This window comes from Drosophila persimilis, unplaced genomic scaffold (assembly GCF_003286085.1).
Source record: "Drosophila persimilis strain 14011-0111.01,24,50 unplaced genomic scaffold, DperRS2 tig00000868-arrow-arrow-pilon, whole genome shotgun sequence".
NCBI classification, from domain to species: Eukaryota; Metazoa; Arthropoda; class Insecta; order Diptera; family Drosophilidae; genus Drosophila; species Drosophila persimilis.
The window spans coordinates 64489-86782 of record NW_020825365.1 but is presented as its reverse complement, the minus strand read 5'-3'; the positions used below and the strand labels follow the sequence as shown (position 1 = coordinate 86782).

Genomic DNA, 22294 nt, shown 5'->3' with positions numbered 1-22294 from the left:
AGGGAAATCGTTTAGCTGTTGCTTTCGTGCGGGTTCCAATCCCCCTCTCGAGACGAGACACGGCTCGGCTTCGGGTCGGCACGATGTTTGCAAGGTGGAAATTGATATTACTTTTTAATGCGCTGCCAGCTGTGTGGCTCGCGACGACGAGCTTTCCAGTCAGAGCCTCCTCTGTGTCGGTGTCTGTGTGGGAGAGAAAGCGTGAGAGTCGCACGACGCACGACGGTTGTATGGCAACAGACTGCCAGCCTCGTCACAGTTCAAGTTGAACCGTCTCGTGAGCAGGACACAAACCGCGGGACCTGCCACTGAATAGAGAGCGAACAGGCCCTGAAGCAGGCACCACAGTAGCAGTAGCAGTAGAACCACCAGCAGCAGCAGTACCACCAGCAGCGTCACCAGCAACAGCATCGCCAGCACCAGCAGGATCGGCACAAACCCAAGACGAACCTACCTGCAATGTTTCCCAACAAAAAAAACAACAACGAAAAAAACAACTTTCCGGAGAAAAGGTGTGTGTGCCAGTGCCGTGTACCATCTCTAATTCGTGTGTTTTTTTTTGTTTTTTTTTTTGTATTTTTTTTTGAAGCAACAAATCCAGTAGTCAGTAATATGAATGAATGAAGAATTCCTTTGAAGAAAAACAGCTTCCGAGAGCAGGTGTCGGAACAAAAACGTTAACTAAAAGGAAAACTAAAATTGAAGCTAACACACACACACACGCATACGCTACCGCGTACCTGTCCGTAATAGAAGTACAAGAATATAATTCAATATAACAAAATATAACTTTTAGAGAAGAGACCTTTAACAGAACAAGGAATCCAAGGGCATTCCCCCACTCGAATCACTTGAAATCAGAGGTAAGTCTCCCTCAAAAAATATATTGAAGTGCCTATAAAACATTTAGTGTTACCTATAAAATATTGAGCGTTATGGAAGGCCACCCCGCCTGTCAAACAAATAGTTTAATTTCCGGTCTGGCCATCGGGCACACATCCGGTTTAAGTTTTTATTTCCGTCTCGACTTGGGCTGTTCGTTGCTCGGTATTTAGTGCTTGGTGCTCAGTGCTCATTGACATGTGCACAAAATATGATTCAATTGGAAGGGGTCTTTTTGTTGCGTGCTTTTTTTTACTAAGATCGTTAATTAATTTCTGCAGAGCCGAAAAGTTCCGAGCTCCGACTGAAAGTCGGATTTGGAGTTCCGTACAAATTGGAGTTTTATTGATTTTTACTTTTATAGGGGGGAGGGGGGGGGGGGGGGGGGGGCTGGGGGATTGTGCACAGAAGTCAAAAGGACCAACACCTCTCGGACGTCCGAAATAAAAAAATAAATAAGTGAGGGTGGCCATTGGGGGATTAGGCACAAAAGTCAAAAGAACCAGCACCTCTCTGACGTCCGAAATAAAAAAAATTAATAAAGCATGAAATTGAAAACATTATAAAGGCGATTATTTATTGATACTTTGATGTCGCAGCCACTCCTTCATTGCTATTCCCATGCCCCCTCCCTCCAGACTTAATTAATTTATAATTAAGTTAATCATTCGCCAGAAGCAGCAGCACTTCCTTCGATGGTTGAGAGGCATTTTGTCTTTAAGTTTGGCTTGCACATGGGTCCTGGCAGTGGGACTTAACTTTAAGCTGTCTACTCTACCTGCTGGAATGGAATTTTTTTTTTTGCGATTGAGACTTTATGACTGGCCTGCCGTATCCGATGGCAAAGAAACGGGGAGTGGGTGGGGTAGGGGTAGGCAGAACCATCGATTCTGGGTGTGAGGATTTTCAAATGCCTACCAGCCTGCAAAGGGACTCCGCTTGGCCAACTGTCATTACTCTTGGTTCCTAATCCAAGTGGAAAAGTTTACGACGCATGAACCCACGAACATATACATACATATATGGTGGGGCACCTGGCACTGTCTGGCTAAAGTCTGCCCCAAAGAGCTTTTATTATGCCATTTTAATTTAGATTATTATCAATCAGTAATAAGCATTTTGTCCACCTAAACAGAAAGCACCACCAACAAAACAAAGAACATTAACTGGTACTGCCATCAAGGGCCACTGGGCGGACATTAGCTGTATTTTTCAGTACCCAAAAGTGTGTTTTATTGCAATTTTAAATATAAAAAAAGATAGTACTGTAGTAGAAATATATAGGAAAAAGAAAAACTCGAAACTGTGAGCTTTTTTTTAAAATTAAATAACGTATGTATATTGTTTTTGGACAAATATTTCCATAATTTTGAAACAAAAATCAATTTTTCCACAAAATGTAGAAAAACAAAAGTTTGTTAAAAGCTTGTTTTGGAGTATTATTGAAATTTGTGGCATGTTTTTATTATTTCCATATTTATTTACAAGAACGAATTATAATATTTATTTATATTTGACGCATGTTTTCGGCAATTTCCATTGGTTTTCTATTTGGCATTTAAAAGGAGTAAACAAAGTGGTTTAGTTTTTCCTGTTTTTCCCGCTCGCTACGGGCTATATGCAAATCAGCAAGCAGGAAAAACTCATTTCAGATTCCAAAAACAACAAAAAAGCAAAGACTGGGCAGTAAGGGAAACCGAGTGGGATACCATTCCCCCCCCCCACTCCCCCCCCCCCCCCCCTCTTTCTTCGTTAGCATAATTTTGCGTCTTATTTTGTTGGCAATTTATATGCGCAGCGTAGTGACACACTCATTTTAATTGAAAGCAAATAAAATACTCTTTAAAAAATAATGTGACAAAAGCTGTAATACTGACGGCAACAGTTATCCGTGCTGACAGCGGCAGCAGCAGCAGCCTCGGAAGGCATCGGAGTGGCAGTAGCAACCAGTGGACGGGACAAAACGGGCGATCTCCTAACAGGCTGATATCTCTCTCTCTCTCTTTTTTTGTCTTACTGAATCTTAGTGGCATTTCAAATAACTCTGTCTCTATCTCTCTCTGGTGCTATCTTTATTGCCACTGACAGGGTATTTGCTATCCTGTGGCTGTGTCCTGTCCTGTCGAAACATATTCATTAATGTCTCTAGAGTGACAGTGTTTAGGAATGTTGTACATGCGCTTGGGGCACGTTCCGTCCTGTCCCTACTCGTTCCGTTCCAGTCCTCATCATATTCGTATCCATGCAAAACACTTTCCCTTAGATGACATGCCACACAAGATCTATCTGCGTCCACAAAGGACACTCCCCGCATGGGTGCTGTGCTCTGCTGTCTGAGCCTTTTGTTGCTTCCCCCTCCCCGTGCAGCGCAATCTGGTTGGCTTTTAATCAAAAGCAAAAATTAATTAACTTTATTCCTCCACAGAATCATCCTCCTTCCTCCTCCTTCGACGATCACTCCTGCTCCTGTTCCTATTGCTGCTCCTGTTCTTGCTCTTTGGAGGCATCTCTGATTTAGCTTTATTCAGTAATGAGTGAAAAACTCCCTGTGGCACTGGGTGTCTGCCTTCTGTGGAGATGCAAAAGACCAAAAATTGCCCCTTCATTTGCACAACAATTTTTAATAAAGCAGCAAAGTGACCGCATAGCACGGTAGGCACTGCACGGCAGAGCAGACCGTTTTTCCATGATGTTTCTTTCAGACTGAACTAAGGGTAGAGGAATTTGGGCGGATCTGCAGATAAAAAACCAGCAAACAGAATAAAGCAAAGCGAATAATGCCAGGCAACAGGAAAAAATATTTATATATATTGTATATATATGTATATATTTTTGTATGTGAAGACTACCAGACCTTACACATATTGTTCGCCTGTCCAATGCACACACACACACACACACACAGAGAGAGAGAAAGAGAGACAGAGAGAGAGAGAGAGAGAGAAAGAGAGAGAGAGTATGAAAGTGGAATGTAATTAATTGAATTTCTCCGCCATGCCATTCACCATGCACATTTCCTTTAAAGTCGGGGGCTCAGTTTTTTGCTGCATGCAAAGTGCCGGGTTTTATGCACAAAAAAGTCAAAATCAAATGGTAATAAATGGAGCCTCGGCAGCCTCATGCATCAAAACCCCTCAAATATGTCGTTGGCAGTCGTCGTCATCGCTTTTGGGGCACTCCTCTATTTACTCCTGCGACTGGCTACTGGGGCCTGCGGCTCGACTCAATTTTCAATTAAAATGTTTACCCACTGTGTGGCCGGGTACTAATTTGCATACGTGAATAAGGGTAAGGGCTGGGAAATGATTCAACACAATTCAAATGCCAACAAAAAAAAAAGCGCTGACTTAAATGTGAGCTAACTTCAAAAAAATGTGCCTTTTAAATGGAATATGTAATTAATATTTATTAATTTATTGCGCTAGTCAAATTCAATTTATAATTTTAGAATGAAAGTAAATTTCTATATTTAAAGATTAAATTATTGTTAGCTTCGGATTTACATACGTCAGTCAGAAGGGAACCTTGGTCCTTTCAAGGGCAATGACATCCATGAAAAAAAGCAAGCATTAGGCAACCTTGAGGCAGCCCTACTTCCGGCAACCGAAGGTGGCATCTATTCAGATGCACTCTCCCTAAGTTTCCAATGATGTTGCAGAGTCTCTTCACAAATATTCTTTAAAATAAAGTGTACCCAGGACACTTCTTCAACATTAAAATATTTCAAAATATCATATGAGTTGCTGCTGCGACCGCAACTCTTCATTAATACCCGATAAATAGTCAGTATGGCTCTCCTCCGCCAGATGGCGAGTAACAACGAACGATAAAGAGTACGTGCGAGAGGGATAGAAAACCAGTCGGAACGTGTCGTCGGTCGCTGCGTAGACACTGCAAATCGATTTGTTCCTTTTGGTTGTAATAATGATTCGACCTGATCCAGCTTCGGCGTTTTGAAATACACTTGTAACAGTCACATATCACAGAAGTCTGGATACCAAATTTGGTTGCTCTAGCTCTAATAGTCTCTGAGATCTAGGCGCTCACTTTTAGCGATAGGCTAAGTCGACCATTAAATGTGTGTGTTAGAGAGAGATCGAGCGAGAAAGAATTGATTTGTTTTCATCATTCTGGCTATAGTAATAATACGATCTAATTCAGATGCAGCCCGGCAGATATAGTCATTCTCTACGATTCTGCGGTTTTGGTTTTCTGGTATCTTTAAAATTGTGGATGCCACAGATTATCGTCCTTTGTGGGGGCGTAAGTTTTGAAATAATCTTGTAACATTGATATATCATAGATTTCTGGATACAAAATTTCGTTGCTCTAGCTCTTATAGTCTCTGAGCACCATGCGCTCATAGCGACGGGCAGACGGACGGACGGACGGACGGACTGGAATTATTGGATAAAAGTAGTTTTATACAACAGGAACGCTGTTATATTTCTTAATATCAGCACTCACAACCACGCCCAGAACGGTAATCGATTGATGAGTATCGGCTGGTGATCAGAAGGTTGCCAAATAACTTGCACCGCTTCTAGTGTTTACAGTTATTCTGAAATGCACCACTGATTTCTTTATGATATCCATAAGCCTCTTTGAGTAATTTTTCGGCAGCAGCAGATTAGCCGCTTGACAGAGACAAAATGTTACAAATTTTGCAATTTCCTTGTGCCATTAAGAGTCGCTTCTTCGGTCATTCTGTGGATCTGTGTGATGGCTGATGGCGGTTAGCAATGCCATTACCATTACGCGGACTAACTTTAATATCCGGTACACTAACACATACATACGCAGAGAGAGATACACACAGGGATACAGACGGAGACAACAACAGAAGGTAGATATTTCATGGTGTTTCTAGCCCTGGCCCTGGCCCTGTCCCGTGTTTGCATTTTGTGAAAAGCGACCCTGGCCCGCGTCCAACTCAAAGCACCACCTTTACCTCTATCTATTCTGCCCAATTGTAATCTCTCAAAGCAGCTGATAATGGCTCACCATCCCCATCCTTCTCCAGTACCCCCCCCTTTGTCGGGCAAACAAAAATTTCCCACATTGTTTGGCTCCGCACTCCCGAGCTCTGGGCTCTGCGGAAAATTGACATTTTATGCCCTTTCATAGGTCCAGGCGAGTGGATTTTTGCTGCGGATGGAAATGAAATAGAATGGTGGGTGGATGGGTGGATGGATTGTTGGCCTAATGAAATATTTGAGCCGGGCCCCAGGTCTCTGTTATGAGTACAGCTTACGTTTTACGCTTTGATTAATGTAATTGGCGCCCCCAGGGTTGAATTTTGGCACTTTCGAACCTCGAAAGTCCCTTTCCCGTGTCCCGTCCGTGTCCTGTGTGTACTCGCAAATGATTAATGCATGTGCTGCTTGCTGGGGTCCAGGGGCAACAGGCTAAACCGAAACTTATACAACAGTCGAGAGAAAAAAAGAAAAGGAAGTGCACAAACTAAAAGCGCGGGAGAAGGGGAAACCAAAAGGTAAGCATAAGATCCAACATCTGACACAAGGCAAGGCCAGGCACGAATCCTGTCTGGCAGGCAATGTTGCTCCTCGGATCGAGAGCTGTTTGCTCCAAGTTTTAAGTAAATTTCACCAATGTTTTTTCCTTACTCTTCTTTAACCGCAGAGGAGCAGAGCAGAGCTGAGCTGCCTGACATTTACTGATATCGTTACACCGTATACACCGCACAATTCAATGGTAGTGGAAACCCAAAAGCCAGAGCCAGAGCAACAGTTTGGCGAAAAGTTGGCACAAACATTTATCAAACGAGCTATGGAAAACTTTTGCCTTTTTCCTCCCAAAAGCGCTGTAAAAACTCGGGGGAAATGGGATAAAAACTATTTGCGGTTCGTTGACAATAAAATACACTTTTTGGACAGAGTACAGTTTTTTTTTTTTGTGGGTGTGGAAGAGACTCGTACTCGCGTGTTCGTGGAGCTGTTTTACTCGTATTATTGCCCTAATATCCGTGCCACTCGAAGTCCCAATCTTTTGAATATTTACTCTGATATGAAACGAAATTTTAGTTTGATTGGCAGCCATTTTCCCTAACGTAGCAAAAAGGGTACACATCATTCGAAATAGAAGAAACTTTTTTCTCTTTTGATTTCAGTTCAGGCATTTCAGTTTTCTCTTTTTATACCCGATACTCAAAATGTGTATAGGGGTATATTAGATTTGTGGTGAAAATGGATGTGTGTAACGTCCAGAAGGAAGCGTTTCCGACACCATAAAGTATATATATTCTTGATCAGCATCAATAGCCGAGTCGATTGAGCCCTGCCTGTCTGTCCGTCGCTATGAGCGCCTAGTGCTCAAAGCCTATAAGAACTAGAGCAACGACATTTTATATCCGGACTTCTGTGATATATAACTATTACAAGTATATTTCAAAACTTCGCACCGCCCACTTCTGACCCCACACAAGGCAAAAATCTGTGACATCCACAATTTCAAAGATACGAGAAAGCAAAAGTGCAAAATCTGAACCAGATCGTATAATTATTATAGCCAGAATGATGAAAACAATTGCATTCTTTCTCGCTCTGTCTCTCTCTAACACGCAGGTTTCATTGTCGGCTTTGCCTATTGAAAAATGTGAGTTCAAGGATCTCAGAGACTATAAGAGCTAGAGAAACAAAATTTGGTATCCACACTCCTATGATATCGGACCTTGACAAGTTTGTTTCAAAATTTCGCCATGCCTCCTTCCGCCTCTGCAAAGGACGAGATCCCTAGATCTCAGAGACTATTAAGGCTAGAGTAACCAAATTTGGCATCCAAACTCTGGATCTGCTGAATCTGGATCAGATCGGATAATTCGTATAACCAAAAGGAACAAATCAATTTGCAGTGGCTACGCAGCAATCTCTGTCGTGTCGTTTAATATTAGCGTCGTCTGGCGGAGGAGAACCATACTGACTAAGTATCGGGTATAAATGTAGAGTTGCGGTCGCCGCAGCAACTCACAATGTTCCCCCTTGTTGCAGTTGTGGGTATGTTGTATTTGTGTATTTGGATAAAGGTATGTGGCCTATAGAACCACTGTCTGGTCCACCATAGGTGCTCCTATGGAGTGCCAGGGACTTCCAAAGAGCGGCAAAAACCTGTAGTATCCATAATTATGAAAGATACATACATTTGAGCTAAAGCTGTGCATGAGATGATATCGGATATATTTTAGTCGTAATGCTGTCTCTATTCGACGTACATATCTTTACAGATCTAAAAGTACTCCTCCTTACATATTTGTTTTTGGTTTTTTATACCCGATGCTCAAAATGAGTATTGGGGTATATTAGATTTGTGGTAAAAGTGGATGTGTGTAACGTCCAGAAGGAATCGTTTCCGACCCGATAAAGTATATATATTCTTGATCAGCATCAATAGCCGAGTCGATTGAGCCCTGTCTGTCTGTCCGTCCGTCCGTCTGTCCGTCCCCTTCAGCGCCTAGTGCTCAAAGACTATAAGAGCTAGAGCAACGATGTTTTGGATCCAGACTTCTGTAATATGTCACTGCTCCAAAAATATTTCAAAACTTTGCCCCGCCCACTTCCGCCCCCACAAAGGACGAAAATCTGTGGCATCCACATTTTTAAAGATACGATAAAACCAAAAACTCAGAATCGTAGAGAATGTTTATATGTTCTAGAATGTAAAATCTCAACCAGATCGTATAATTATTATAGCCAGAATCAAGAAAACAATTTCATTCTTTCTCGCTCTGTCTCTCTCTAACACACAGGATTCATGGTCGGTTTTGCCAATTGCAAAATATGAGTTCAAGGATCTCAGAACCTATAAGAGCCAGAGCAACCAAATTTGGTATCCACACTCCTGTGATATCGGACCTTGACCGTTTCGTGTCCAAATTTCGCCACACCCCCTTCCGCCCCCGCAAAGGACGAAAATCTGCGGCATCCACAAATCTCAGAGACTATTAAGGCTAGAGTAACCAAATTTGGTATCCGCACTTCTGTTAGATCTCACTATAAAACGTATATCTCAGAATTTCACCCCACCCCCTTCCGCCCCCACAAAAGACGAAAATCTGTTGCATCCACAATATTGCAGATTCGAGAAAACTAAAAACGCAGAATCATAGAGAATGACTATATCTATCCGGTTGCTGAATTTGGATCAGATCAGATAATTTTTGTAGCCAAAAGGAACAAATCAATTTGCATTGGCTACGCAGCGCCCGACGTCACGCTCAGACTGATTTTCTGTCTCTCTCGCACGCATTCTTTGTCGTGTCGTTTAATATTAGCGGCGTCTGCCGGAGGAGAGCCATACTGACTTAGTATCGGGTATAACTGTAGAGCTGCGGTGTCCGCAGCAACTCACAACGTTCCCCCTCGTTGTGTCTGTGGCTGTGGCTTTTGCGGTTCTGGCACACACAATCACACATACATACATACAAATATGTACATATGTATGTACATATATACACTCATGGGCACAGCAGAGCACAAAATTAGAAGGCGGTTTTTGACCAGTTTTCGTCAATTGGCGCACCCAAAAAGTGTCAAAAGGATTGACAGTTATTAAAAATGAAACGAGGCAATTACGTTTTGGTTTTGTGTAAACCTCCCCCCCACCGCCTTCACCCTTGGGGCGTCCTGTTGCCAGTTGGTTTTTGAGGCGTGTTTTGCTGGCATGTTTAACGGCGCTTTCATTTGCATATTCGCGTAAGCGAACATGTGTGTGCATGTCCCTCTGTGCCTCTGTGCGTATGCGTGTGTTCGTTCGTCCTTTGTTTATGTTTGTTTGGCGTGGCCGTGCATATACTGATGATTGCTGGGGAAAGCCTTCCTCTCGTCGTTGTCATTGCCGTCGTCATCGTCTTATCGCCGCAATTTTTGCTTTTAAATTGACAAGCCAAATACCAGAATTCGAAACTCACTCGCAACTTTTCTTCGGTGGCGGAACCATAAATTCGTATACATTTTTAACCCCTTTTCCCACCTTTTCATTTGTCATGGCTTGGTGAAATTTTCTGGCGCATTAAGCCTCATTTTTGGCAAATTTCCTTCCAATTGAATTTGGCTCTTCTGAAAACAAAGAAAAAATTTCATACGAGGAATACACGCGGAAAATAAAAATGCAAGTATACATATACATACATATGTATGTGTAATAAAATAGATTTCATTGCGACTTAAATTTATGTGAGCGTAGTAAAAAAATTTGTTTAATACGGGTCATATTTAATCTAAATATCAAAGACGTAATTATATTAAATTTTTAGCCTAATGTGTTCATTTAAATATGAAATATACATATATTTAATGTATTTAAAATTTTAATAAATATAATATTAAAATATTTAATATTTCATATAAAATATATATTTATCCTAATTATAAAATTTATATTTATTTTAAATATTTTAAAAATATTTTTGTAAATATGAAATATCTTTAAATCGAATCATTTTCAATATATTAATGTTAAAATGTAAATGAAATTAACTTCTTACAATTCCCACTCTGGAACTGAAGTGCAAATATTAAAATGTCCGTGCTTTTTTCTCTGTGTGTTGATTTTTTATTGTGCAGTCACTTCTGTTTGCCAAAGAAAGAGTCCGAGGAGTCGAGAATTGAAAGCCGAGATCCCAGACGTGAAATAAAATACATTTCCCAGTTATTGGCAGGCTCATATTCCATACTCCATATGTGCCACACATGCCACAAACACGCACACAAACACACACACACATCATTGGATTCTCCTCTTACAAAAGGCCAATTATAACCAAAGTTCGTGGAGGGGGCAGGAAGTTTCTCGTAGTCTGTTGTTTTTCCTGGTGGACCTTGAGTTGAGCTCAACTTACACTTTCTCCACAGAGAAAGCGAGCGAGCGAGAAAGAAGTGAAAACTTTACATAATAATGAGCAGTTCATTTTCCTGGATGTCGAGTATCTGTATCTGTGTATCCGTGTTTTTTTTTTGTATTCGATTACTTTTATTCTTCTATTAGTATATATATACATACATATATTAAAACGAGGGGGAACGTTGTGAGTTGCTTCGGAGACCGCAACTCTACGGTTACACCCGATACTAAGTCAGTATGGCTCTCCTCCAGCAGGCGGCGTCTAATATTAAACGACACGACAAAGAGTGCGTGCGAGAGAGACAGAAAATCAGTCTGAGCGTGACGTCGGGCGCTGCGTAGCCAATGCAAATTGATTTGTTCCTTTTGGCTACAAAAATTATCTGATCTGATCCAGATCCAGCCCCTTTGTGGGGGCGGAAGGGGGTGGGGCGAAATTTTGAGATATACGTTTTATAGTGAGATCTAACAGGAGTGCGGATACTAAATTTGGTTACTCTAGCTTTAATAGTCTCTGAGATTTGTGAATATCCCCAGATTTGCATCCTTTGCGGGGGCGGAAGGGGGTGTGGCGAAATTTTGAAACAAACTCGTCTCGGTCCGATATATTAGGAGTGTGGATACCAAATTTGGTTGCACTAGCTTTTATAGTCTCTGAGATCTAGGCGCTAATGTTTTACTCTAAGCAAAGCCGCCTATGCTACGTGTGTGTTAGAGAGAGACAGGGCGAGAAAAAATGAAATTGTTTTCTTGATGCTGGCTATAATAATAATACGATCCAATTCAGATTCTGCACTCTAAAAGATATGGTCATTCTCTACGATACTGCGTTTTTGGTTTTCTCGTATCTTTAAAATTGTGGATGCCACAGATTTTCGCCCTTTGTGGGAGCGGAAGTGGGCAGAGCAAAGTTTTGAAATATTTTTGTAGCAGTGACATATCACAGAAGTCTGGATCCAAAACATCGTTGCTCTAGCTCTTATAGTCTTTGAGCATTAGGCGCTGAAGGGGACGGACAGACGGACAGACGGACGGACGGACAGACAGACAGGGCTCAATCGACTCGGCTATTGATGCTGATCAAGAATATATATACTTTATAGGGTCGGAAACGATTCCTTCTGGACGTTACACACATCCACTTTTACCACAAATCTAATATACCCCAATACTCATTTTGAGTATCGGGTATAATTAACAGCAAGTTGGTCGGGTAATGGGGCGTAGCTGTGCGGTGCGGCCACAAAGCATTGCTTCGCACAACCGTTCCTCCTTGCTGCTCCGACATTTCCCTTTCCCTCTCTACCTTCCGTACCTCCCGCATTATAGTGGCGGCGAGCTTAGTGGTGGTATCCCACGCCTTTGGATCTGATTACATGAGTGGCACGATCTCTCCGACGCTGATGCTGGTGTGTATTCGTGTGTGTATGTGTTGTAGAGCGGTTACAAGTTTCCTACGATGTATAGCAGATTAGCGCTTTTGCGATCCAAAAGTTTTCTTTTGCCCCTTTGCCTGCCACTAGTGTTTTTCTTTCATTTGCCACAAAAATTGTTTCGTTGTTTTTCGAACTGCCTTCCCTTTTATCAGATTAGCGCCCTAGACATTTTCTTATTCGAAATTTCATGGGGAACATCGATTTCCCACAGAAAATGAGAGAAATAGAGAGATAGAAAGAGGAGGAGGCGGAGTCCTGCACAAAGTTTTCGGGGAAATTAACAAGATTGTTAATTGAAATTGGTAGACAAATGTTTGTAGGGGTTGTATCGGGTATGGGAAAAGGGGTAGAAGGAAAAGGGGTTTTGTTCCAGCTTTAAGTTTTGTGCTTGCTTTATTTTAAGTCTCTCTGTTTGCCATGCACTTTGGTCTGCTGCTGCTGTCCTGCACGATGAGCATTTGTTTGCTCAGTGCTCTACAACGGCATGTGGTGCAGCTACCACACACACTGCCATACAGCGGGAGAAACGGGGGGACCTTCACTCACACTCATATCTCTTCCTAACAAAACGAACATCAAATTTGCATAATTTTCGCAAAGTAACATTTTGCACAAACAGAGGTCCTGTGTGCCTGTGTGCGTGTGCAATTTGTTGGGGGGGTTGGTGCCTGCCGCATTAGTTGGTAGATATTATGAGCTGTGTGTTATCACACACCAAAAGCATTTTCATTTGCATTTGCAACATGTGCCAGGCCATGAAATCTGGCTCCCCTCTTGAAATCTGACTTTAGGGCTAATTAAAGATACAGTTTTGGGGCTCGTCTCTAAAACTGAAAGGAAAACAAGCCAGCCAGCCAGCCATTCCACTGTTAAATGAATGTACGGAAAGAAAGTCGCACGCGCTCCATGTACGTGGCAGGCAGCGTGGCAGGCAGCGTGGCGGCAACGTGTGGAGCGTGGGTGAAGGGACTCTGATTGACTGCTCTCCTGGCTTATTAAGTCAAAAAATGTGACGGAAAGCTCAATCTTGCTACGTGAGTTATTAGCATTTCTAAAAATATATCAAACCAAGGCGAAAAGCCACGAATTTTAAAGCCACTTTAAGAACGATGTCAAGAATTTAACAATAGAAACGTGACTTTAGAATATATCGCGAGTGCCTTGGAAAAAAATGCTGCAGCACTTGTTGCCTGGAAAAATCTTCTATTGATTATTGCATTTATGGGGCAAAATCAAATACAGGCGAGGCACTCAGGTAAGGCACTCTGCTCTGAGTAAAGTTTATGGCCAAATACTCAATACAAATAAGGGATACAAAGACAGAATTCACAATTTGCTTCTTTTTCTCTCTGTCTCTGTTTGCTTTTAACCTACAAAAAAAGTTACGTATACGAAATGTGTGTGGGTCTTCTATTCTCACTTGCAATTCAATTTGTATTAAATGTTTACAGAAAAACTAATGAAAAGATTCCTTTTTAATTTTCTATTTCTGTTTTTCTGGCAAACGATTGCTGCTGCTGGATCCGATTGATTGCATTGCATTGCAATTGAAGTTTTTCGCAGCCCTAGCAAAACAGCAATGGAAAAGGGCTTTTCCCGGAAGACCGAAACTGTGGATGCTTGACATTCGAGGACATTTGGAGGACCTCCTGCCTTGTGGGCTATTTAATCCGCTCATTAGGCAGCAGCTGCAGCACATTTCTGCTTAAAATGGTTATTTATATAAATGTTATGTCGTTGTTGCTGCCAAAGTGACAATGTGACTTTTAGACAGAAAATTTTCCAAGAGAGGGAGTTAAAGCATGGTGGTTTCATTTATAGCCTTAATGGGAATGTCCAGACCTAGACACGTGGCATTTGTTGGCTGTGCGGAATTGTCGGTTTTTCTGTTGCAATAGCCATGACTCCTGCATCTTATGGGAGCAGCTTATTAGGCTCTTGGCATTTTTCCATGTAAAAGTATACGCAACAGGAGCAGCAGCTGTCATTCGTTGCACACTTTCAGAGGAGTAGGAGGAAGAGGAGGCAGTGCTGCAGCAGTGCTGTTTGTGGGGTTCCATTGTGATGTGCCCCTATAAGTATCCTACAATTTCATCCCCCGTTCCCATTGCTATTTCCCTTTCATTCTCTCTTGTTATTTATTTATTTTCGCATAGACAGGAGAAAGAGGAAAGGAGACCACAGTCAGAGGGGAGAGGGGGGAAGATGATCTAGGGCTACGCCTTGAGTAAACATTATTAAAATTGCCAACGTTGTCGGCCGGTTGCCGTTGCCAGAGCAATCCTAAAATAACCAAAGGCACCCAAGGCACATCAGCCACAGCAGAAGGCAGTGTCGAGTGCCGTGTAGGAGGAAGGACGGACAGGAGGGTCCTGTCTTTGTGGCAATGGAAATTGTCATTTTCATAGGGGGAATAGAATTTCCTACCATTCAGCCCCACAACACACATTCTCCAACACATGATAGCACTCTCCCTCTGCCACACATACATTGAAAAATGGAAGCCATCTATCTCTCTCGTGGCAGCAGGCAGCCAAGGTTATTATTATTGCTAAGCGGAAAGTGGACACACACACACACACACACACAGACACATACACTCTCATACCCAGAGATACAATGCATACATATGTACATATATAATGTCGCTCTACTTGTTGCTTGGGCTCCTTTATCCCCCGTCATCCCCCCACCCCCACCCACTATGTCCTGTGTGCAGGGCGCTGATTATCCTGTTTTTTCTCTCTATCTCTCTTTGGGGTTTATTACAAAACTGTCAGCACACGACCCGACGCACACTTGACATTTATTTATGCAAAAATGTGAAATCATTTGTGAAACTGTGCCGTCAACGCACCACCACCACCATTACTCCCCTCTCCCTCACTCACACGCAGCACATCCCTATCGAAAGGGATCCATACGCCTCGTTGAGTCCTGACCACAGGAGAAAAAAAACAAGCTGAAGCTGCATCCTCCATTCATAATTTCCGACCATTTTTAGTATTTTTATACCCGACACTCAAAATGAGTATTGGGGTATATTCGATTTTTGGTGAAAATGGATGCGTAACGTCCAGAAGGAATCGTTTCTGACCCCATAAAGTATATGTATTCTTGAACCATATAATTTCAGATATATATTCAGATATAAACCAGATCGTAGAATGATTATAGCCAGAATCAGTAACACAATTTCATTCTCTCTCGCTCTGTCTCTCTTTAACACACAGGTTTCATGGTCGGCTTTGCCTATTGCAAAATAACCAAAATAGCAACCAAATTTTTGATCCACACTCCTGTTATATCGGACCTTGACGGGTTAGTTTCAGAATTTCGCCACACCCCCTTCTGCTCCTGCAAAGGACGAGAATCTGGGGCATCCCCAAATTTCAGAGACTATTAAGGCTAGAGTAACCAAATTTGGTATCCACACTCCTATTAGATCTCACTATAAAACGTATATTTCAAAATTTCGCCACACGCCACATGAAACACTAAATAGCGCTTTCTGCCATAATGTATACTTAAATTTACTTGAATATTTTTTCATTGGAAATCCAAATTCAAAACAAATCTCTTGTGTCGAAAATTTAGGACATCAAAGGCACACGTGTGTCCGGTGCACCGATCCGGATGCTGCCTGAGAGAGATGAAGCGCACACAAACACACTCGGCGACGACTCGGAAGGCTCATTAGACGGCAAAGATGGGCTGTTGGACTCTGTCTGGTTTTTCCTCTATCAAGACAGCCAGCAAGTACTTCCTTTGTCATATTCTATGGATATTGAGTGATACACGTAAGTGACGTGGGAAGTAGAAGGTCCCTGAGTCTCTGAGACTGAGGGGAGTGAGTCTTTACCCGAAATGTTGTTGCTTGAACGCATATCGGGCGCAAATATCTGTGCCACACTCCAGTGAGCTTAGACTAACAGCCAGGCGACTGCAGGGAAGGGGGACTATAGGAACGACGGCTGTATCAGTGGATAGATATAGCTTTATTGTTGATTGAACAAAAACAAGTTAACAGAGGTTCCATGCGAGAAGTGAAGTGGCTACGTGGTCGAGAGTTGAGCGTTCAGTTTCCTTACCCCCAGCTACGTACGAGTAATCCTCCAATAGTATGTCTGTCTGCCGAAATTTGAATGAATTTCTGGGTCCCGGGCTTCAAAATTTTCGCCATCGAGCAGACTTTTGGCCAAGTTTTAGGCCATGACTCGTGTGCCTGAGTGACTTTTGAAAAGCTGTAAAAAATTGACTTTGACTTGGAGCCCGATGAAACTTTACCGGCATTCAGAGGCATCGTTACAGCGTCACAACATCACAACGTCACATCGTCATCGTGTCATAGTGTCAGTGCGAATGTTTCGTGGGTTTAAGTTTCGCTCTCTCCTCCGGCTGTGCTGTGCTAATTTATGCTCTTGACTTTGTCAGAGCCAAGGCCGTGGGCTGCCACTCTACAATTCTGCCACTGACATTGACAGCTTCCGGCAAAACAACTATACTGAAGGTCTACTCCTGCCATTGCTACTGCCACAGTCAGAGCTGCCCATTTACTAATTTAAATAAACTTTCAACAACAGGCGAAAGGCAATGGCAATGGGCAAAGCCAAAAGAAAGTTTTTGCCATTGCCACCCCTAACGAAAAACATAATGAGGATGTCCTGTGCCAAAAATTATACCGACACTATCATTAGTTCTTGCCTCTCGAGAGGTAGACTCTTCCTCCCTCCCTTCTCCGGAATGCCAAGCCTCCTCCAATTTCCGCACCAATTTTCTGTTCCACACTTGAAGGCGTCTGCCATTGTCAATAAGTTGTATGCCATGCCCATATCCATGCCCCCAAGGGGCTTCTGTTGCCTGCTGCTTTCTGCCTGCTGCCTGCCGGAGACCGCAGCCCAGCAGTTGACCAACTTTCATAATTGCTAGACACAGCAATGGCAGCAGCCCACACCCACCAAAGAAACGACGCAGCAGTCGAAAAGTTTTCACGGACTTACGATAGAAATATACTTGTACTTTTCCCTACTTTCCATTTAGGCGGAGTTCGTTCTCCTTCCCTCTTTCTCTCTCTATATATATCTCTCTCTCTCTCCATATGTCTCTCTCTCTCCATATGTCTCTCTCTCTCTTTCTCTCTCTATCACTTTGGCGGCGTCTTAGTAGGTACTTACGAAGCCGATTCGCCGCGTCGTGATAAAGTTTTAATAAAGAGGCACTTTTGTGCATGAATAAAAGTATTGTATAAGTCCGTAGAATATATAATGAAAGCGGTTTCCGACCCCAAGAATCAGCAATTATATACCGACGAAAAAAAGCAAATCAAAATAATTATACGTTCCATGATGAAAGGAAAATTGATGAATTTGGATTGGGTGTTGAGGGAGGACCTTCACTTGCTTGATTGCAGTTTCCTCCGTCTGAAGGGGAATACTCGTAAAACATTTGATTAATACGCCACATTTCGGATTCCGACAACCTGTCTAATGCCAGACCTTCCTACATCCCGTAAAATCCATATCCTTGCAGATTGATTTTAATCACGGAACACGGAATTTCAAATCGAAAGCCAAAAAACCGAATGCAAATCGACATAAAGACGGAGGTCATGGCAGCGGCAGTGACACCAACAGTAAGGCGGAAATAAAGTGAAATCGCACAGGTAATTTGTTGCCACAATGGCTAGATGAGAGGCCCACTTTTACTCCATACTCCTCCATGCTCCATGCCCCATGGTCTTTCTCGAGGGACTGTGCGTTGGTGCTTTTTTTCCATAGATACACCACGGTGTGTGAGAATCTCTAAGAGACGCGCTCGTACCAGTCAACGAACTGGACTATCCCTTTGGGGCTTCCCAGCTAAACTCACCACCACGCACAGCTACACACCTCATTCCACGCGGAATCACCGCAAAGTATTACTTCTCAGAGATGGGTTGCCTACTTAAGGCTCTCTCCTCTACGCGTCACTCCCGTTCGCAACTTCTCAGATCGTTCTGGATGGCTATTAGGGTGTTGCAAACGCGCTGCCAGTTCTCATGAACGTCATCAGCTCTGGTCGTGGAATAAATTTTACACTTGAGCGGTACCTCGTGCAGTGGTAGATCACATGCTCCGGATCCTCGCTCTCATTCGAACACTCAGGACATTCGGGAGTATCCTCGAGTTTGAACCTATGCAGCTACTTCCTGTATCCTCCGTGACCCGTCAGGAATTGGGTGAGGTGGTAGTTTATCTCTCCGCTTCTCCGCCCTATCCATTACTCAATGTCCGGGATTATTCTATGGGTCCGCCGTCCATTTGTGGCCGTGTCCCATCTTGCCTGCCATTTTTCTACTGACGCCCGCCTTTCCGACGCACGGATGGTCTCTAGCGATGCATTAGTTCGCATCCCTGCGCGCGCTTCGTATACATGCGTCATCTCGAGCGCTAGTATATCCACCGGTATCGAGGCCGCGAGGACCAGGGCTGCGTTATCCGACACCGTCCTATATCCAGACACTACTCGAAGAGCGCAGAGCCGATATGGCACTGACATCTTTCTTCTAAGACTCATGTTGCCGAATAGGGTTGAGGACCACACCGGCGCAGCGTACAGTAGAATCGAGACCACTACTCTCGCCAGGAGTAAGCGTCGACCTGCCTTGGGTCCACCAATATTGGGGAGCATCCTTGCGAGTGCTGCCTGCATCCGGGAGGTTTTTTGACTCACGTACTCGATGTGGGCCCGGTAGTTAAATCGGTTATCCAGCATCACGCCTAGTTACCGGATTGACTCCTGCGACTTGATAGTCACATTACCCACGCGAAACGTCGCGTACTCCATCTTCTTCCGACTCGTGATGAGTACAGCCTCCGTTTTTTGGCCAGCCAGGTCCAATCCCGCGTTTTCCATCCAGTTGGATACGATCCTGATTGCCTCGTTGGCCGTCGCCTCGACAACTCGGAGCTCTTTGGCTACCACGACCATGGCGAGATCGCGAAACCGACAAGTGTGCATCCCTGCGGGAGCTGGAGTCTCAGGACATTATGTTCCACAGTAGAGGTCCTAAGACTGATCCCTGTGGAACTCCGGCTGTCACCCTGTAGAGCTTTGGTCCCTCCTCCGTCTTGTACCTCAGTACCCTACCCGACAGGTAACTGGCTATGATCCGAAGCAGGTAGGTGGGAACTCCAATTCTTCCGAGCGCCTAGTTTATCCGAGTCCAGTTCGCTGAGTTAAACGCGTTACGGATATCCAGGGTCACCACCGCCGTACTCCCTTGTGCCAAATCTCCATCTTATTCCCTCGATCGCTTAGGATGCGATGTCGGTGACTGCTTTGATGGCGTCGACCGTTGATTTGGCCTTCCGGAATCCGTACTAGGACTCCGATAAGGCCTCCTTCTCCTGGATCACAACTTGCAGTCGGTTGTAGACGATTCTCTCCAGGGTTTTGCCAACAGTATCAAGCAAACATATTGGGCGGTATCCTGATGGTTCCTCCGGCGGCTTATTTCCTTTGGGCAGAAGGATTAGCCGCTGCACAATTCCACTGCTCTGGACAGACTCCTTCCCGTAGGCATTTGTTGAACGTGTCAACAAATACATCTGGTCTGGTGGTTGCTCCAAGCTTCAATGCCTTGTTTGGGATACCGTCCGGTCCTGGTGCCTTTTTATCTCCAATCTCTCCTGGTATCACCTCCTCTACAGAAATCTGTTGCCACAGCTCGAAGTCTTGGCTCGAGAAGCTCTCCTCCCGATACGGGTGTTGTGGGAATAAGGCCTCCACGGTGCTACGGCACCTTACCCTCTTGGTGACGACCTTATATGCCGTCCCCCAAGGGTTGACGTCAGCCTCCTCGCATATCTGAAGCAGGCTGACTTGCTCTCCTTTATGGCACGTTTAAGGGCTCTTTTCGCTGAAGGAGTTTCGTTTCTGCTCCGCATTCGAAGTGGATCGCCTGGTGGTCGTTTCGCCTTTGGTGGCAATGACGATCGGATCTGGTTGCGTCTTGTCCGCGAGCGCTCCAGTCGGCTTTTGCGGCCTCTTCCTTCTGCGTCGGTTGGGCACTGTCAGGAATGGGGTGTCCTCCGGCTCCTTTCTCTCCCTTTCAGCGTGGGCGTCCTTTTCGACTGCTACGCCTGGTGTGGTCTGGACCTCGACCGCTGCCTTGGTCCTCTTTGTCCGGGGTGTTGGTGCACCTGCAGCCTGTTTCCTCTTAGGCTCCGGGAGAGGTCTAATCGGTGACGTTTGAGAAGACTGGTGGGTCCTGATCACCGCCTTAGCTCCTTCGTCGTGCAGCTGGATAGCAACCAGCTCATACAGCACCCTTATACTCTCGATCGAGTCCCGCATGGGTTGGTGTATGGATCGCCTCTTGCCATCCTCGAGCATCTCCACTAGCTGTGTGATCTCTCTTCCTAGATCGCGCAGCGCTGTGCTGCCCTGAGCTTTTTGGTGCTGCTCCGGATCAGCGTGGGCCGGCAGCGGGGCGTCAGTCCGCTCGCCAGTTGGCGTTCTCGCCATTTTCTTGCTTTTATTAAAGCCTTCTGAGTCGTTCGTCGTTATGGGTGTGTTATTTTTACTCATTTTTTTGGGTTCCAACTCGTAAGCCGTTGTCCTTGTCTGTTGTACAGTCGCGTTATGATCCCATGGTTGTCTATGCAAGCAGGGAGGCCATGCGAGGGCCTTTATGGGGTCGGGAGTTCAGAGCCGGATCCGCACTAGTCAGGAGTGACTCAACTGAGCCTGTACGTCCAATTTAATGGCTACGGAACAACGAGCGTGCTTAGATATTTGCCAATTTTTCACGGGACGGGGGCAGAAGCAGCATTAACCTAGCAGCCATTTCGGCGGGGTTTCATTCCGCGTACTAAAGTGCTAGAATGCTGGCTTCCGTCAGCCCTGGGGTCATCAATCCAAAAAAGGGGGGGTCCAATTCCTATCCTAAGACTTTACTGGTCTCCGTCTTAGTCGCCTTCTCGTATTAGCTAGGTGCTTCACAGGTGTGTTAGACCTATCCGGGGGATACCTGGCATGTGCCGGCGGTTACGAGTTGCTTTAGTGCTCTTTAGAGGAAGATCCTACCCGAGCAGAACAGGGTGCCTTCTGCTCGCCTGCGGGCCTCTGAGAATCTGGCGCATGTGGTCAGGACATGCTCAGCGTTTTCTATTGTTCCGCAGCAGCTGCACAGCCCATCTTCCTCGTGGCCAAAGCGGTGAAAGTACTCCTTAAATCACCCGTGGCCGCTGAGAACTTGTGTCAGTTCGAACGTAAGTTCTCCATGCCGCCGATTCATCCATGCTGCAATGTTGGCGATTAGTCGGTGGGTCCAATGGCCGGTTACAGCATTATCCCATCTGAGTTGCCAGCTCTCGAGACATTTAGCCCTTGCCCTGGTCTTAGCCGTTCTAGCGTCTGCCTGTGTGTTGGCGGCCTTTCTTCCCTTGTGGATTTCGCTAGCTTCCTTCGCTGCAAGCGCTATGGGTGGTATGCACCTTATTACCATTATTGCCTCTGTGGAGACAGTACGGAACGCCGAGCTGACCCGCAGGGCACCGAGTCTGAAGTCCGACTCAATGCCCTTAGTGTAGCTCTTGGTCCTGCATAAAACTCGCTTTGCAATCAAAACTAGTTCCATATAAACTCTAAATATTTCATTATTTTGCAGAGCAGCGGAAGCGAATGATTGTGGGAATTCAACATTTATCCGACTGGCCGTCTAAAATTTGACGATTCCCTTCAGCTTAAAAATGGGGGCATTCCAAATTCTAAAGAAATATTCACATGCAATTCAAAATTTGTGGTGCTTGCAAGCAATGTCTCTCGTTGCATACAGGCTGAAGGCGCCGCAAGGGCAGGCGGATAGACAGACCGAAAGGCAGGGAGATAGCCACATGTTCCGGGCGATAAGTAAGCACCAGGACACAAAAGGATCCTCACAACAATCATAACAATAAACCTAATGACAGCAGGCGAATGACATCTGTCAAAGATGCCAAGGATGCCATGCCTTCGCTGGGGAGAGGGAGCAGCCAAAGTATGTCATAGAAATGCATTTTACGACCACATGACGGTATAGATGGTATCATGAATAATGCTACGCCACTACGAACCACCCAACCCACGAACTCATTATA

The 22294-nt window shown here is 44.5% G+C and overlaps 1 long non-coding RNA gene across 1 annotated transcript in view; it reads left to right on the top strand.

The window, feature by feature from the left end:
• The first annotated feature begins 278 nt into the window (after positions 1–278).
• The window catches only part of LOC113566736, a 30723-nt gene continuing 8707 nt past the window's right edge, over positions 279–22294 (top strand). The window contains exons 1-2 of the long non-coding RNA XR_003409212.1: positions 279–512; positions 590–863. This is a non-coding gene — a long non-coding RNA (uncharacterized LOC113566736). The remainder of the gene's footprint in view (positions 513–589; positions 864–22294) is intronic.